We start from the raw sequence: 17,697 nt of genomic DNA, 5'->3' as shown, positions 1-17,697 counted from the left end.
TTAGATCCACAGCTTTACTAATGTCCTCTGCCGAAACAAAGATCAAAATTGTAGTATCTAAATCAATCAAATTTTTTGTACTACGACGTCTTGTATTTTAACAAGGTAAAAGAAACATCTTGCTATGATCCAAATTAAAAGAACAGAGTGACAGAAAGTACTGCACAAAATAAGATTTCAGTAAGGAAATCTCATTTAATATTATAATCTTTAAATAAAGCAATAGAAATCCTTCTTAGTTTATGTCTCATTAGTTTTGCTGCACCATTTTGTTTTGCCTCCTGTTTGTAAGTGACTGTTCAGCTATTGCCACCTAGTGATAGGAAGCAAAACAGGCAGAAACAAGAGAACGGTAAATAATGCATAGGGAATGCATGTTTACATCATAAACTGTGTCAAAATGGAAGACAGCAGCTCTGAAATGAAGCACGTTTGTATTTCTGCAGCAAGGACATCAGGCAATTTGGGTACAATTATATAAAATATTTAAATAGAAACCTATTAAATGGTATTGAATAGAATAAAATAACGTATTTTCATAGATATATTATAGATTCACATATTACCCAGCTCTCATCCTCAGCTTGTTTAGTGAATTCATTAGAAGGTTGTAAGGAGTTTGTGCCTTATCTATAAATAACAAATGATAACTAGGCATTTTGCAGAGGATTAATTGGTTAGTGTTGGAATTACGCCTTCAAGATTCATAGTACTATTATCCTTCCCTTGATTTTTCTTTGGAGCTGTCAAACTGACATGTCCTCTTAGGACTCTGTCATTCATCTCTGAGTTTCTCCCTAGCTGAACAGTGTCTGGAAGCATCAGCCAGCCAGGAACAAATTTTCTTTGCCCAGACTTACCATACGCATGCTAAAAACACACCATCCTATAACCCATTAGGAAATCTGCACCACTACCACTGGGGCACAGACTCAGGCAACACTGATACAAGAAATATTGCTGTGCATGTCAAAATAGAGCCTGTGTCCCACAAACACAGCCCACAGGCATTATCAGGCATGAGGAATAACTTTTGAGCAGTATTTTCTTCCTGATTTTCACCTGAAGGTCCCAGGAACCATCCCTAAACAAGCTGTTTTCCATTACTGGAATCCTATAAACTTCTTCCCTTCTCAGTTTTGTTAACAAACTCTTATCTGTATTTTGGAGACAAGTTTATATATCATACTCTCCAAACATCCTAGCATTGATGTGTCAGAACGTCCTCATAGCAGGAAATTTCCAAACTGCCACTGAAGGTGACTCTGATTTTGGGTGCTTGTTTCAGAGATGAGATGGTGTAGCTGAACCCCATCCACACACTCAAAGTATAATTTGTATTTGCTAATTTACTTGTAAGAGATTGGTACCAGTCTAGAACAGAGGGAACCCAGATTTTGTGGCTGTCCCTCTTTTTCTCAAGTTATTACACATATTTCCTCATGACACAACGCATAGACTGAACCCTCAAATACTGCAAAATTTAGGGCCGTATTAAGTCATAAACTCCCTTTCCCACCTCCCTTCTGTCATGCAGATGTATGTCTTCTACCCTCCAGGAAACTCTGTGGGAGGGCAGAGAGGTGGAAGCCAGGAAGGGAAGGGCTGGAACATGCCCATTGCTAGATATTCAGAGTCACAGAATGGTTGGGGTTGGATGGGACCTTTGAAGATTGACTATTCCAAACCCCTGCCACAGGCAGGGACACCTTCCATCACATGCCATTGTTCAAAGCAACCTATTTGTTCCTACAGGGTCTCTAGGGATGGCTCACAATTACTGTATGTTACTGTAGCTGAGATCATAAGAGTTCTCGGCTTTGTTTCTCCTCATTCTTGTGCTCACAGACACACCCCGAGATTCCAAGCACAGCTCTCCCCCCTGTTCTGCCACAGCCGTGGAGCTGGGCAAAACTCCCCTTTCCCCTTCCTCCTCAGGCATGTGAGAGGCAGCTGGCTGGGAACCTGCCGTGGGAAAGGAAAAGCTCCCACCTTTTCAGAGAGGTGCCCGAGATGTGACTGAAAGCACAGCAAGAGAGACAAAGAGGGGGGTGTACCCACTTGGAGTGGTGAGCTGATACCAAAACCAAGGCACCCCTGACCCAAATACAAACCATATCACACACCCTACTTTTGTCTCCCCTGTAGAATAACAAGTTCAAAACATTCATTTTCCACAAGACACCTCCGTGTAACATGTTGCATGTGTATGATGTTTTCATTGATTATCTAATTAGGAGGTGGAATTTTCAGTGCAGTAGCTCTAATTTGTTCTCTAATACTAATCCATCCCTCAGACAGATCTTATCTCAATGTATGCACTTCCTGAGTGTGTTTTTTAACAGAAATGTTTTCTTGAACTTCAAATACATTTACAGACATATTTTCTTTCTCTTAATTCTGCCAGACCAGTTCTTAAAGCTTTCCCTGACTTTAAATAAGATGGTCCAGTGACAGGCTACTTGCTTGCTTGTTCTTTTTTTAAACTTTCCTTTCCATTCTCTCATTCTGTCTTTAATTATTAACACTTCTTCCTTTCTGACTGACCTATTTGGATACTCACACCTCAATGTTCACATTATTTGGTAGAAAGGTATCCTTCTGGTTATGTTCCTTTGCTCCACTAGAAACATCAACCTTAGAAAATAAGTCAATTTTTTACTTCTTTCATAAAATGAGAACAAAAGATGTTGGAAGGATTTCAACCAGCTTCCATCTACTATAGATCAAGATGAGATGGACATGGGATCAGATTGTACTACATTTGCTGCCTCTTACACCTTCCTATCAGGTATCAGGCTCTGCCCGCTGTCAGAGAGAGGGTCAGACCAGCCAGGCATCAGGTCAGAGCTGGCACACGTGGCCCTGTAATGCAAACACCTCCAGTCTCCTCAGGTGGGTCTTATGGGTACAGTGTCCACTCTGAATGATTCCAAAAAACCTCTTGCAACAGCTGCGTAAGAATTACGTGGCTGAAACAGGGAAACTGAGCACCATCAGATTTAGCTGGCCATAGCTTATCCTTCAAATGATGAAGTATCAAATTCGTATCGCTGCCACCAATCTTCCTTCCTTGACATGTACTTCCCAGACATGTACTGCCACAAACAAGACTGCACATCATTGAGAGCAGGACTCAGGCCCCCGCTGTGAGTGAAGTGCTTGGAATAGCTAGAGCCTGGCTCATTGCAGTATAACAGGTTTTTTCTCATTTTACTCAGAGCTGCTAATAGAAAGTTCAAGTTCAGGGAGCTCAGATCAGTGCTACCTCCAGTTAGACCAAGGACCTAATGACTAAGCTAGATAACATCTACAATTTTTAAAACTTTTTTGTTTCAAGGTGGGAAGAACAAATACTTCAAAAATCAGGACTGCCCAAGAAGTCATGCCAGGTGGTAGACCAAAAAATAAATTTTTCTTTCCCTGACTGTAGGTTATAAACAGGACATGCACATACACTTCTTAGCTCACTTGATACCTTTAATAATTAGGCTGTCACCATGCCCTTCACCCCTTTGAAAATATTTCTGAATATCCAAAGTAAACATAAATAGCTGTCAGCAAAAATCTTCATGACTCAAGCCACTGGCTACTTTACAGCAACTTTACATAAGGGACTGCTGTGAAGTAGTCAGGAAAAATCAGGCCATATGATTTTACCGTGAAATTTCTGTTTCTCACGGTTGCTTTTCCCTCACATTTCTCATTACATGCATACCCTTCAGTTACAACTTCTGCCTTAGAGCTCTCCTGTTATTATTCAAAATTATTTTCTCCATTCTTTCAAGAATTGCTGTCAGCAAACCATTTCAATCCTAATCAGTTGTCGAAGGGAATATGTCTTGTTTTATGTAGTTTTGAATTCACTTTCCACATAACCCTCCTAGGCAAACACTGGTGAGACACAACATCTGGAGTTTACCATGTAACACCCTTAACTTGCACAACAGTGTGTTTAGATGCTGGCTAGATAGGCGACAACAATTTGGTTAAAAAAAAAATCTCACTGATCTTACATAAGAACACTTGTTCTGACTTGCAAAATTTTTTTTTTTTTTCCATTGGAACATTATCTGTAAGTATGTATTGTTTCATCTTTTGGAGTAATCTGTGCCAGGAGAGATCTCAATTTCAGAGAGAGAGCCTTTCTTTGCTGCTTTTTCTTCCCCCTGAACATAGTACTTTTTAACTGATGAGCACTTGTTCGAGGGCTCTCCCCTGCTGTGGTGAAGGTTTTGCAACAGCAACACTTCGATCTGGGCACAGGCAATAGAAGAGCTCCAGCATCCTCCAACTTGCTGCTGTTCTACAGAAGCACAAGTGTCCTCACAGTGGCCAAGTTAAATATACATGCAGTCTTTGTCACTGGGTCTTTTATATCCTTCAGAGTCCATCCCTTCCTGCCAAACGAAAAATGTCTTGGTTCTCCCAGAGATATGAGGTCTAACAGAGCTGCCTGCTTATGTTGGAAAAAGGTAAATTTTTTCTTCCTGTTTAAGAGGGTTATGTTACTCAAGGTTTCTTGCATGCTACATTTGAATGGAAACTGCAATTTAGTGATAGAATGTAATGTACAAAAAAAATATACAATCTGCTTTTTATTAACTAAAAGAAAAAAGAAAGTACTTTAGGCTTAGTACACATGGAAGAAAGCACAAAAAGATGTCACATTTTAAACTGAACAGTTTCCTAGAAAAGGCAGTAGTAATTATAGTTGCTTTAACTACACTTAAAATGATTAATGATTTTGAGTCACCAGAGCCTAGATTTTCAAAGGCATTTAGCTTCTGAAACATCTAACAGTTGCTTTGTATATTATTGTCTAATCTGGTTAAGTATCAAACTCCCAAATACTTGTTTGTCTACTGCATCATTAAAGGCTTTGAAAATCTAAACTCAAATTTTTAAAACTTATTAAAATTAGCAGATCTTATTCTCTCCCCTTTTTTTTTTTTTTTTTGCCAGATCAGAAGAGGAAAATAGTTCTTTCTTTTTCATCTCTGGTTTGGCTTCTCAGCTGTGAAGTGAGATCTAAAATATAAGATATATAATTGAAAACAATCCACTGAGACAGAATACTTTTATTTGAATATGATGCTTAGATCTGGAAAAAATCCAGTTAACTTTTATAGCAACCTTATTCAAAAGGGAATGGTGATCATAAAAAAATAACTGGGATTCACCTGCTTTGAAATCTTCCAGTGTAGCTGCAGGCAGTGCTGGGTGTGGAACTGGAGCTCATGCTCAGTCGGGTACCGGTGCTCAGTGACACCAAATCCTCCTGACTCACACTGAGCTGCAATGCACAAACCTTGCCTGAACTCTTCCACAGATCAAGGGAGGTCATTGCTAGCTACTGACTAATTCAGTTAACTAAAAACATAGCATCAGCACAGGCAGAACCCTTTATAAAATGGGAACTTCTCCAAGAACAGGATACTTCTCCCCCATCTGATAATAAGACAGATTTCACCCAAAGTGTGTTTTCTTGTTTGATTAAGCTAACCTGAGATCGTGCTACTGTTGAAAAAGCTGTGAAATTCTTCCATCCTCTCCCTGTCCCTCATAATTTCCATCAGGTCTCCTTGTGCTGGCACTAGTTAGGAACAGAAGTTTGATTTGAGGAGTGGGTGTGTCTTGGGGGCTACAGTATTACCTTCATTACCTTCAGTTATGAATGTGGCCATGAGTATCCCCACAGGTCAATGCAATGGAGCCTGATAGGTGTTCAGGTGGGGGAAAGAAGCAAAGGAAAATAATGCTTCTATATTTAAAAAAACCTCCAACCTGTTAAAAAAATCAAGAGCTTTTCACAGGGATTACGTGGTTAAACAGCTTTCCCAACTGCTCATATGCATTTACAGACACCCGTAAGAGGCAATGCATTTTATGGTAAGAACATTCTTCCAAGCCACTTTTCTGGCTGAGCTCTTATTAAACTTTGGCTGTTGCAGGAACAGATACATTTTAGCTCTAATTGCAAGAAGCATGGTCAGAAAATGAGCTTGAAGATTTAAAAAGCTGGAATGTACAGTGATGATCAGTCCTTATAAGATGATAAATCTGTTAAAGTTACTGCATCTGTTCCTTCTAGACCTCTACTGTGAGAAAGGAGCAATGCTAATGCTCATGGAAGTTCCTACCACTATTCCTTATGCAAGTATCAGGAGTGGAGGAAAGCAAGGGAGCTTAGAAAAGAAAGGTGTCTGCAACTCCTGCAACAATGGGCCTTGCTTATAGGCAACACACAATGAAGTAGGCCTATAGGATTGCTTGACAGTTTCACCATTTCTCTTCCACAAAAAGAATAAAAAAAGCAGAGTCTATTTTCTGGAACTATTTCATGAGAAAGGTTGTCAATGAACAGAATAATCAGGAAATGCCTAAACAATTATAATAATCTTGGAAAGTAGAGTAGGAGAATTGGTAAGATTTTCAGTAATACAGAGTGAATGAAAGTACTTGTGGAAGTAGTAGGGGAAATACTGAAGAAAACTGTGTTAAAATTGTATTAACTTGACTTTTCCTTTCATTGAGCTTCCATGAGATTCCTGTTAAACAGTACTGGCTCCAGTACCAACCCCTGGGTTATGCTGTTAGTGACTGACCTCCTGTGAGCCTTCATGCTGTTAATCAGAACCCAGTCAGCCTGGCAGCTCAGCCTTCAGCTCACCTCACTGTTCATTCATCGAGTTTGTATTTCATCATTTTGTCTATGATGATGTTCAAGGAGATACTGTCGAAAGCCTTTCTAAAGTTGAAACAAACAGTATCCTTTGATCTTCCACCATCCACCAAGCTGGCTATCCATTGTTTTAGAAGGCTATTGAGTTCGTAAAGCATGATTTCCCCTTCATACAAACATGCTGACTGCTCCCGAACACCTACTTTTCTTATGTTTGGAAATGGATTATAGGATTATTTGCCCCATCACTTTCCCAGGGATTATGGTGAGGATTACCAGCCAGCAGCTCCCAGATCCTTCTTCTTGCCCCTCCTGGAGAGAGGAGTCACTTTTGGTCTCTTCCAGTCCTCAGGAACCTCCCCCAGCAGCCATGAGCTTTCAAAGACTGTCAGGACTGGCCGGACCATGATGCCAGCCAGCTTCCTCAGCACTTGTGCTTGCATCCTGTCAGGTCCCATGGATGCCCAGCTTGTTTCAAATGTTCCCTAACCTGTTATCCCTGTACCAAGGGTAAAGCCTTAGTTCAGGCCTTCCCACTGGTCTCTGGGTCCTGGGATTCCTGAAGATGTCCTGAAGGTAAAGACTGAGGCAAAGGCAGCACTGGCTACTTGGGCCTTCTCCATCTCTATCACCATCATTCTCCTTGCTGATGAGTGAAGTTTACAAAGTCACTGAGACCTCTTTTAGGATGGGCTTTCAAGTGGGAAGAATAAAAATATTACAATAGATTATGCAGAAGTATTCTTAACCCTGAAACCAGATAAAGGACGAACTGTGACACTGCTCTTGCTTACGAGTCCAACAACATTTAGTATGACAAATCTAAACTTGAATTACATTATTACTAGCTTCTAAAGAGAGAACTGCTGATTTTCTAGTTCCAGAACAGATTTAAAATTGGACTTGTACACATATGTTTTGTTTATCCTCAATTCACTGGGCAGAAAATTACATTTCAGACCCTGAAATTCCATCTTGTGAGCTTAATTTAGTCTCTGGTATTCTGCTTTTCTTGTCATCCTTCTTTCACCCTGGCATCTTTCTGTAATAGCAAAACCTCTGCTGCAGATTAGACTTTTTACTTTGGAACAGAGCCTCAGCAACTAGTGGAAATTTAATACTTGAGTGATTCTCTATAGACGAGTCAGTAACTGTCCATGATAAATCTAAACAAGTCTTATCAGAAGTACTTTATTGTGACTCACTGAGCAAACTGGTGCTGAGTTTTAATGACCTCTGTGGTAATTAAAGTTACGTTCTGCTGGACAGACTGGTGATTCAACTGTGTAGGACTGTGAATGCCATGCCTTCATTAGCACCTGGGGCTGTTCTCTTGCCACGAGGCCAAGTGCCATGAAGCAGCCTACAAGGGTACAGCAAAACATTATCTAAATGCTGGTGGCAACATCCAGTTCTCTCTCAATTCCTCAGCTCTTGCCAACTTCTGAACTGGGTCTGAGAATTGCCAGGAGAGTTATCCAGGCAAAATACAGAAGAAATGGAGCAACTTTGCTGGAGAGAGATTTCTCTGACTTGCATAAGAACAACAGGAGAGGATGGGCCAGCAAGAGACTGACTACTTCAAAGATCCTAAACAAAGTAGGAAATACAGGACAAATGAGATTACAGTTAGAAAGATGGCACTTGTGAACTGTCCCTCTCCTTACCAAAACACAGACTTAAGATTGTGCTTAATAATTAGTGGGCCAGCCTTATATTGTCTGCAGCATAAATTACCCCAGAAAAGGCTTACTCTGATAGCAGATAATTCACAACAAATTGAGTTTACAGATACCGTATAGACACTCAATCTCTAACATGTTCTGCAACTAAAGCATGTTGCCATTACAGCCAACATGAAACAGTAACTCCAAAGACACAGAGCAAAATCCCACAGAAAGTCACATCAATACCCTCCGGGAGTTCTAAAACAACTAAATAAGTAAAAGCCCACTACACAACAGGTCCTTATAAGAGGAGCCATGGGATTGTGTCACACACAACATACATTGCATAACTACAGACATTTTTTTCCTTGAAACAGAAATATATTCCAGTAATAGATGGAAAAGATTTCTTATTTTAATAAATTTTAAGTACAACTTAAAATATGATTAAAAAACATGAACAGACATTTGTTGGGTCTTTGAGATTGCATCTAAATATAATACTGCATTTTAGCTTTGCCTAGCAGCTACACATTAGTATACCCAGTGCAAAGGAATTTAAATTGATATCATATTGTGAAATACTCTGCAAATTCAATTTCCCAAAAACCCCAAATATAACAAAGAATGTCCCGAGCTATTCATGTCAGGTTCCTAATCTGAGATTCAGCCCCCAAAATTCATAAAAAAACACATTCCAAAATAACCGCTCTTAATTAAAAACACTTAAGAAAATTAATATGAGAGCTACGTTCCGTACAAAAACCTAAGTATATGAACTCAGCATTGATCTGCTTACAGCTGGTTTACCAGAAGTACCATAAGGATTTCATCCATAAGGGTATCTTTTCTCATGAGACGCAGTAAAAAAAAAAATCTTCCAACTCACTTTAGTTGTGTTCTAAGATTTTTCATTAGGTAGTCTTTTGTAACTATGATGAATTCTACTTTCTACACCAATCTTCAGGCACAACAGTCTAGAACTTAGATTAATAAAATACTGACTTTTTAAAATACTTCTTGAAATTAAGCAAGTATTTTCAGAAAATCCTAAACTTTTTGTTGTTGTAGTTCAACTTCAGTAAGACACTAAGACAGCAAAAAAAAAAAATAAAATTAAGAAAGCAATGCAATTTTTTATTTCAGAGATGCCAAGATTATCAGGTGACTTAACTTGGATACAGTATGCTCCAATTAAATGTGTAAATGTGTAAAGTATAAATAGCTGAAAATTAGTTACCTGCCAAATGCACCCAATAAGTGTACAAAAGTCTCCAAAATTAAACAAACACTAGAGAAGAAATATATTTTGAGTGATTTGTATGAAATCCACAGACCCATCAGAGTCCCAAGAGAATTTCAATGTCATTATCTACACTCGCTTATATGAAGATTGCTCCTCAGGAGAGGAACAAAATATCAGCCAGAAGGCAAATCAAAGCCATTATGACAACCTTTAAGTCTAATTCTTTTAAAACACTTTACTTGGTTGATAAGCTTTTCATTACTGCAGATGCACTACTGTAAGACTTTAAAAATATTGTCTGTCTTCCATGCATTAAAATATGTATTTCACAACTTCATGAAAAAAATGATTGACAATCTGTCCAATCCATTAGCACAAAAATGTATCTCTATGGGCCAAAGATGGGCATATTTTTACAGTGATTGCACCATTCACAGTGCATCTCAAATAGGATAAAAAGAATAAAAAGTTCTATTGCCTCTTGATGGCCAAAGAAAGATTTACTTAGAAATAATGTCAACAAACCCTCATGGATTTACTGCACATGAAATGCAGTTAAGGCTACTACCATTTGATAGAAAGAGTGACTGACTTGTTCTTAAATATTTTTAAATATTTTTGTCTCTTTCCTATTTTGCTAACATTTCTTAGGACTGACTTCCATTTAAAAATATTTTAAAATATGTTTTATAATGGTATACTTTTTTTGAGATACAACCAGTGTTGAATATTAGTTCAATGGTTCATGAAAACCATGTAAACATACAAAAATCCCAAAACCGTTATATTTCCCAGAACATGAACATTTGGCACAAGTTTAAAGATTTTCCTCTACACTTTAATAATTTTCCCCTAGAAAGGACATAGGAGAGAGCCAAAGGGTGAAACTGGCAAACTAAACCAGATTCTTCTTTCACATGCTGTTTCTAAGGCAGCAGACACAGATATCTGTGCTGAAATCAGGATGCAAGGGCTGTAATTGCTTCACAAGGTCTTTCAGCACATTGAAGTCTACAAATCCTCAGACATTTAAGATTTGAGGTATATTACTGTGTAATACAATTGGGTTTATTCACTTGAACACTGGAATCTTTGCTTTCAAGAGGAAACATCTACAACTGATGGTGGCAATTTAAATCTAGGAGACAACTAAACAGTTTTTAAAACAAACGAACAATAAATCAAACCACAAAATTCCAAGCCATAATAGCAAAAGAAGCCTTCCTTATCTTAACTTCACCTTCCTCCCTACCTTGTCTCTCATTTCCATGTTCAAGTTACTCTCCAATGGACATAGAGAACCTGATTTAAGTCCCAAATATAACTTAAAGATGAGGCAGCATTTTCATCACATGCTTACAAGAACATTTGGAAATCATTCTCTCCACTCCATAAAATGCCAGTGAACCCAAGAAGAAAACGAGTCTGACAACATGCATCTATTACATCAGACTTCATGCAGAATCCAGAGCTTTTCTCTGAATCATCAAACCATCCTTCCAGAAGAAAATGTCACTTTCATAGAAATATGCAAGAACTAAAATGCTGAAGAGTGTATTAAGTAATATATATATATATATATATATATATATATGTATGAGACCACAAAAATGCAGGTCATATCAAAGCAAGATGTTATCAATAACATAATTTCTGTTAATAAAGCAGTGGCCACTCACCCAAATCAATGGGTAGACACACAATCAGCAATGCACCAAAGGCCTATCATAAGGCTCAATAAACACAGTCACACAGAACTAATGCCAGCTTACAATATGAACAGCAAATAACAAAAAATGCTACCCCTCCCTCCTCCCCCATTTTCAGACGGAAGGCCTTGGTAATAGTATTAATGGGAAACCAAGCCAATTTTTTCAAGTCAGGAAGGGAAGAGAAAAACTTTGGGACAAGTCAGACTTGCCTTCCTTTCTACTGGATGGTACTTGTAAAATGCAGCACCAACACAGGCCAATCTCCCAAATGTCAGTAGGGGTACCATAAGTGAACAGCAGTTATCATATGCAGATCACAAGCATACATTATTGCCATGCAGAGAGGAGATAGGATATTCAAATCTTCACTAAATTAAAATACTGAACACAGATCATTATTACTCATTTGAATCAAGACACATACTGTACCCATGACTTTAAGCATCCTTATTAAAAGTAATTAGATTTTGGCAAGTCTTTCCCAATTAACAGAGCCAGTCAAAAGTAAAAAGTAAGTCATACATACTGGCTATCTTAGCTGCACGACTCATATAGTTTATTCATGTCACTGTTAAACAACTTTTAAGAATTTTAAGAATTCTTCTTATATATAGAACCCTTTCTTTCTTGCATTATTTTTCATTATTATAATTTACATGCAAATATGGCATCAAATCAACTTACTTATTTTAGAAAGTGATTTTGCTAGACTGTATGCTGGTCTGCACTCCAGAAATGTTTTGAGAGAGTACCTCAAGACTTCTAACTGCGACAATATTTTCACTGGAAAAAAAAAAAAAGCAGTGAATTTGTTACAAAATACTAGCTATTCTGCTGTAAAATCACAGACTAGCAACCTGCATTCTTACTTTGAGTAGCTCTGTAAAGTGCTTTTAAGCAGTGGCCCTCTCGTTACATTAACTCACAGCAACACCACACTGCTTTTACCAAAGTAGAGATCACGTCTTGTCCCACGGAATTCACAGAGCTTATTTTGGCTGGGAAGACAACACCTGAGGCACAGGCATACAGCCATGAAATGGAGGTGTGCCTGGTCCTGGGAGAGGCAGAAAACCCCAAGTATTTTTCTCACCTTCCATTCTTCAAAACTGACACATCAGTGAACAAGCATCATTCAACAATAATACAGACTACCAACATATGCAAGTGATGAAGGAGAAGGGAAAAAAGCTTACAAGATACTAATAACAGTACTAGAAGTGGATTTTCAATGGTACTTAGTTAAACAAACATCTCTAGCTCACAATACGAATGGCTTCCATTATATTTTTTAGCACTTTGACCTTTGCGATTTCTGTCTCATTCTATTTTCTACAGACAATTTACATTCCCAGCCAAAATCTCATGTCTTTGCCATGCATAAAGAGAAAAACAATATCAGCAACCTTCTTTCAAAAAGACATAGGAGTAAAAATTCACCCTTCACTTCCCTAGATTAAAAAAATACAGACTCATTTTCTTCAGGCTGCTGTGCTTTTGAACATAAGTCAGCACACACATTTAATGATGTTTAGCTAATCCATTTTAATTTTATGCTGCTTCAGTTAGTTTAATTTACTTTTCCTTGGTAGCTCTGTCAAGAAGACATGGTCTCCTAAGGTCCCTTCGTTGCCCACTCTGTCTTTATACAATTCTTTCTTCTCTCTTTAACAAATGAGGGGCTTATCTCCAGGTTAAGACAAGACACCATTCATTCTTGCATGGTCCTACCAGAGTGAGGTTCAGTCACGGCCATGAGTGTGCTGAACTGAGAGCATATCAGCAGATCTGTACAAACTCCACTAATTAAGGTGATGAACCTCTCTATGGAAAATAAATGGCCCTATAATGTTGATTATGCTCCCTTGTGCCTGAGTAATTTTTTTTTTTTAAAGCATAACCATGAAACAGTTAAAAACTAAAATTTATATATCAGCAGTTGATATTAACCACATCCTAAAGTATATAGCAGCTCTAAACATTTCTGATTTAAAGAACAAGAGGAAATCAAGTGCTTTGTAAAAGCAGGAAAAAGTATCTCTGTGCAGTGCATCCGTTGGGCAATGCCATGGTTTCTCAGCACACAGTTTCTGTCTTCCCCGTGCTATATGAGGATGAACACAATAACCCAATGATACCACTAGTGGATAGTCCTGCCTAGGCATACATGAATGACTAACTTCATGATGGCAGGGCAGACAACTCACTTTTCTCAGGTTTCAGCTTTCATTTTTAAGGAGTGAGCTTCTAGCTATCACGGTTAAGAAAAAATTGTTACATGCAAGACCCCTCCCTGAGTTTGCACCAAGACAGCAACAAGAGTCCCTATGGATGGACTGACATATTTCCTTGCAGCTAGATCCCTTGGTGTGTCACTATTCACTACTGTATTACCAAAGCTCTGTAAGATAGAATAAAAGAAAACAACAAGTCCATGACTTCAGACTAAATTGCAACAGCGTCCTAAACGCAAGACAGCGTAATGGTGTTATAAAAGACTTAGAAGACATACAGCAATTAGAAGAATGTGGATGAGTCAAAATTATACAGATTTAAGATACTTATATTAATAGATGACTAGGCTGAAACAAGTAGGAATTGCCATATTCTTAAAATTCTTCATTCATCCAGAAGACTGCAGAGCCAAGTATGTCTATTTATTTGTATTTAATATCAAGTGCTCAAGGTCAGGTTGGACCTGACCTGACATAGTGGAACATGTCCTTGCCCACAGTAAGGTGGCTGTACTACATGGATTTTAGAAGCCCCTTCCAACCCAGACCATTCCCTGATTCTATGATACAGCTCTGTTTCCATTCTAACCTACATTTATGTGAAATACAATGGTCTAGAGGATTTCAAGTGTACTTCGGTAACCTGTTTTCAAAAGCAAATCAAGTAAAGCTTCTCCCATGTATACTGCTGACCTACCAAATGAAAGGCTACACCCATCTTTCCATCATGCTCCATCAATTGCTTATAGGAATCAATTTGCATTACCTTTGAGTTAAGTACCCTTGAGTGTACAGTAACACATCTGCAGTGGATTTCATAAGCATAATGGCAGTGTTCCAGACACACAGACTGCATTAAAGTGCTCATGTCTGACACAGCGCAAAGAATGGAGTACTACTGCTAATGTGGTCATTTGGGAGGGTGAAAAAAGAACAGAGAAAAAGAACTGCACTAAAAAAAATCACAGAATAAAGGTAAAATCTGAGTAAGCACAACTGAGTATGGGTTTTGAAGACCAAACACAAGGCTAGTATTTAACATGTTTTTTCCTAACAAAAATGTCGATGTACAGGAAAAAAACTGAAAAGTTACAGGAGAAAAAAATCCACAGACACAGAGTAATTAAGGAGCAGAAAAGTTAAGTAAAACATAAAAAGTGGCAACGGAGATACAGATAAGATACAAGTCAGGTAAGATACAGAGGGTCTATCCTGTCCAAAATAATGCAATTTGAGAGTCACCAACAGACCATATCACCTTAGGAAGAGCCAGTTCAGGCACTGGGAAGCCCAGGAGCCTTGGGCATGTCTGAGTCACCTGACTCGAGATCTGGAAAGGCCTTTTTGCATTTTTTTAAGCTAGAGAAGTAGAATAGGAAGGAGGAAAAAAGCTTTATTTCCTGAGGCGCTGAAATATTTCAACTACTTTAACCAAAGTACAATAGAGGATCTCAATCCCACACAAACAACGCAGCCCTGTGTTAGCTTTTAACATTGTACACCAATTCCTTCACCAGTGTTTCAGCTCTTGAGAAGGTACCCGTGTAAGCTTAGCTATCACTAAGGAATATAAAGTTAATATTTAAATAATTTTACATACTTCACAACTCTTCAAAGATCTGTATGATTGTACTAATTCCCCTAGAAATGTGAAAATTCTAATTTTCATTTGGAAAGGGAGATACGTTAATTTAAAGACGTTTTGTTTCTACAAAGGATTTAACTTCTTCTGATTGCCTCACAGAAACACATTTTCAGTTTCAGCAGGGATGAGCTGGTATTGATTTTTCTCCCCTAGAACCTTTTAAGTCCTCCTCATAAAGATGACCTGATTGTTTTCCAACAAATCCTCTGTCCTCATAATAATCTGTTGCCTATTTTTAGGCACATTTAAAATAATTTAAAAGCACAACACAACAAAATATTCCAGACTTGCCATTAGCTTGACTGAAATCCACTCACACCTTGTTCTTACTTCTTAACAACTAGAGAGTTAAATTAAATTATTAACTCCTGACATTACAGGCTCCAGTTCAAACCAGGAATTTAAAGCATGCATTTGATTATTTAGTGATGTTAAATTTCTGGCTACACACACAAAAAAATCTGCTAGACTGAAGAACTCCCCAAACCGCTCTCCTCCAGAAAAGCAATGAGATACAGCACTAGAGCAGCAAGAGAGATTCTTACACTGCAGCTGTTGACTGTATTACTTATAAGTGGGGTTAAGCAAAACGCAGTTTAAAGCTCTGGAGAAACAACTGGCTTTCCTTAAATGCTAAGTGTTAAAAAAATCCCCTCAAGCAAGCAACGTGAAATCAAAAACATGAAGACTCTCTTTTTGGTTCCATCATTTTAACTCTAATGGCTGACATAATTTAACAAAAATAGTACTTGATTAAATCTATCTATGAAAACTGTCTTACGTTTTAAAACAGAATAAGTTCTGACTGTAATCAGCTGCTGAATCCTTCAATTACCAAAAAGGTTAAAAGATACTGCTCTAACATATTATTGAAATAGCATTTCTTACCTGAAAATACTGAAGGTCTTTTCTTAGTGCGCCTTGGGTGTATAGGGTCTATATTCCTAATATTTTTTTGAAATTTTCCTTTAAAATCATTTTCTAGCAGGATGTCTGGCGGCAGGCTTCTCCGTCTTGTTGATTTGTAACGAGTCTGATGGGGATTAAGTTTACTCTTAGTCCTGGAGTAAAAGCTGCTGTCATCCAGTGCCATCATGGAGCACCAGGTGTTAAAGCCACCCCAGCGCAAAGCCAGCCCCAACACCCAGAAGTATCAGGACTAGTGGTTACAGATCGAGCAATCTCGGATGTTCTCATGCTCAAGCCACTCGTTGGGGAAGTTGAGCAGGTTGATAGGCGTGTGCTGGGACAGGTGTAGAGTTACTGCATCGCCCCTCCTTGCATCAGTGAAACAGCACAAGGAGGAGGCAGCCTGAAATAACTCATTTGAAAGTTTTGAGGTAATTAGGAAGTTCAGCAAACCTGAGCTCAGCAGCACAACTTCTGCAAAGCGGAAAATACAATTTAATATGAGGCACTGTCTAGGGCTAGTACGGTTTATATTATACCCACAGCATTTCTCAGATCAGTTCATTAATAGTTCATTAACTTGGCAAGTTAAACAGGTGCTGTTTAACCTTACAAAAAGTAAATAGTGTGAGAGAAAACCAAACAAACCAAAACACAAAAACCCAACCCAGAAACAAACAAAAATAACACACACAAACCAAACAAACAGTGACAAAACAACAACCAACCAACCAACCAAACTCCACATGCCTGGGATCTGTCTGGGGAAAGGCACAACCCAAACAGTATGTTTGGGTTTTTAGTCCTGTCGTTTCACAGAATTACATTTTGAAGATTGATAAACAGTCCAAATCACAAAGGGTTTTATGGCCACAACTATCAGTTTGGGGTTTCTTTTCTCAAGTAGTTACGATGTTATTTCCTACTGAAGAAATCAAAGATGTGATGGTGTGACTAATTTCTCTCTCTATGTAACTGCTGACTAGTAAAAGTAAGACATTTAAATACACGTATGACAAAGATGGTCTGTAAATTCTCCATTTCATTAAAACTCCAGGTACTTTTCTTGTTTTGTTCCAGTTATCCCAATGAAATCTTTTGAGCCCCCCAAGAATGTGATCTTCCTTTCTCAAATGTTCAGAAAGAAGGAAAGACAAATTGAAATATTTTCTATGAACCTGCCGATTTTCTTATTGAATTCTATCATAAATGAGGCAAAATGAATTATTAAATTAAAACTAACAAATCTTCTGATTACATGCATTTTGCTGTTAAAAACCAGCACTTTACATGGTAAAGTGAATAAGCAGAGTGGTGATTCAAAGGGAGAGTATATAATGTTTCAATTACGGATACCTAAGGAAACCTGAAGACAGAAATTGATTTCTCCAATTTTTTTAAAAACACTTACACCACGTATGCTTTAATTATTTCCCTAAAGATAGGGCACACTGTACGATTGGTGCAATGATCACAAAGTTGGCTGTACCTAATATAGTTTTTGTGTGAAATTCACTACAGCCTTTATTATTGCTGACAAAAAGTAAATGGTTCATCTATATGCTTTTGGAAGGGAAGAGGGGAAATTTTATATATATA

The 17,697-nt window shown here is 38.1% G+C and overlaps 1 protein-coding gene across 3 annotated transcripts in view; it reads right to left on the bottom strand.

The window, feature by feature from the left end:
* FRY (FRY microtubule binding protein) overlaps nucleotides 1–17,697 on the bottom strand; it is a 227,796-nt gene that overhangs the window by 167,508 nt on the left and 42,591 nt on the right. For 2 of the 3 annotated variants that reach the window (XM_048295020.1, XM_048295021.1), the window contains exon 1: nucleotides 11,995–12,084. The exons of the other annotated variant lie outside the window; for it this stretch is intronic. The gene's annotated coding sequence lies outside the window, so the exon portion shown is untranslated. Of the gene's footprint in view, nucleotides 1–11,994; nucleotides 12,085–17,697 lie in introns of those variants that run through there. 3 annotated transcript variants of the gene reach the window in all.

Source organism: Corvus hawaiiensis, chromosome 2 (assembly GCF_020740725.1).
Source record: "Corvus hawaiiensis isolate bCorHaw1 chromosome 2, bCorHaw1.pri.cur, whole genome shotgun sequence".
NCBI lineage: Eukaryota > Metazoa > Chordata > Aves > Passeriformes > Corvidae > Corvus > Corvus hawaiiensis.
Note: the sequence above shows the minus strand (reverse complement) of the source record. Positions and strands in the feature narration are given on the sequence as shown.